The sequence below is a fragment of the Mastomys coucha genome, chromosome X, assembly GCF_008632895.1.
Source record: "Mastomys coucha isolate ucsf_1 chromosome X, UCSF_Mcou_1, whole genome shotgun sequence".
In the NCBI taxonomy this organism is placed as follows: Eukaryota; Metazoa; Chordata; class Mammalia; order Rodentia; family Muridae; genus Mastomys; species Mastomys coucha.
Genome location: NC_045030.1, coordinates 96,314,029 through 96,315,527, shown reverse-complemented (window position 1 = coordinate 96,315,527; position 1,499 = coordinate 96,314,029).

Here is a 1,499-nt window from a genome sequence, read left to right as displayed (position 1 = left end):
CTCTCTTCTTCCATTGACATTTATTTACTCTGGTTCTTATTGGATTCATCAAAGTTTTTAAATTACAGCTTTTTCATAATTTTTAAATTCAACACCTCAGTTTTTGTGTTGATTATTTTTTCTTTAGTACTGGTGCATAGTTTACCCTTTTTATTTTCATTTTTTGGGGGGTTTGGTGGGGGTTTTGTTATTGTTGTTGGTTTTTTTTGTTTTTTTTGTTTTGTTTTTTGTTTTTTGTTTTTACTTTTCCTCTCTAAAGATCATAAAACTAAAAATGGCAAGGTACTGTATAAAGTTAAAATCATTTAGGGTATAGAAATAGTAAATGAATGTGATAATAATAGAAGGAGATGAGGAAAGGGAAAGAATAGAGGATACACACAATTAAATAAACAAAAGGAAAAATAAGGGTAGAGAGGAGGAGAAAGCAGTGAGCCATTAGGGTCAAAAGATAAAGTGGAAAAAGTGGTTTGCAAGTAGTGCAAAATGGCTAAAATATAATTATGTAATTGTAAGAAATAATTATACTGCCCAATAATGAAAGAATTATGTAAAAATAAGTTAATAACATTTTTTCCATTAAATTATTTCTTTATTCATTTTGCTTCCCAATCACTATCACACTCCCTGTACCCCCATCACAGAGTCCATCCCTTCATCCCCCTCCTCTTTTCATTTGAGAGGATGAGTCCCTCCTAGGTATCCCCCCTACCCTGGTGCATCAAGTCCCTGCAGGGTTAGGTGCATCCTCTCTCACTGAGGTCAGACAAGGCAGCCCAGTTGGGCAATGGATTCTATAGACAGGCTTTAGGGACAGATCTTGCTCCAGTTGTTATGGACCCACATGGGACCTGAGCTGCACATCTTCTACATATGTGTCAGGGGCCTTGGTCTAGCCCATGTATGCTCTTTGGTTGGTGGCTCAGTCTCTGAAAGCCTCCAAGGGTTCAGGTTAATTGACTCCGTTGGTCATCCTGTGGAGTTTCTATCCTCTTTAGGGCCCCCAATCCTTCCCCCAACTCTTCCATAAGAGATTCTGAGCTATGTCCAATGTTTAGTTGGGTGGCTCTGTATCTGTTCAGAAAACAATTAGGAAGTCGAAGAATGTTCTAGTAGCTTGAGGTATGGGTAGGAGAAGGCAAGTAGCTGTGGGAGTATAACCAGAGCCACAACTGCTGGTTAAGCCTTATCAAGATGGCAACCTCCTCCTAGCACTAAGACTTCATGGCAGAGCTGATGGGAAGAAAGTCAGTGGGGAGCCTAGCTGGGATTGGTGAAGCCCTGGGCAAGAAGCTAGATGAAAGGAACTTCAACAAGGCTTATGTGATATCCTTGGTCAGTTTCTGATGCTAAAAAAAAAAAAAAAAATGAAAGACCTCAACTGAGACTGGCTAAAAGACCCATGTGATGCTATGCCAAGCAGTCCCGGAGAATGGTGTGATGCCTTCTTGTAATGTTCTCTGAGGACCCCTTTTCAGTCTTCCAGACATATCATCAAG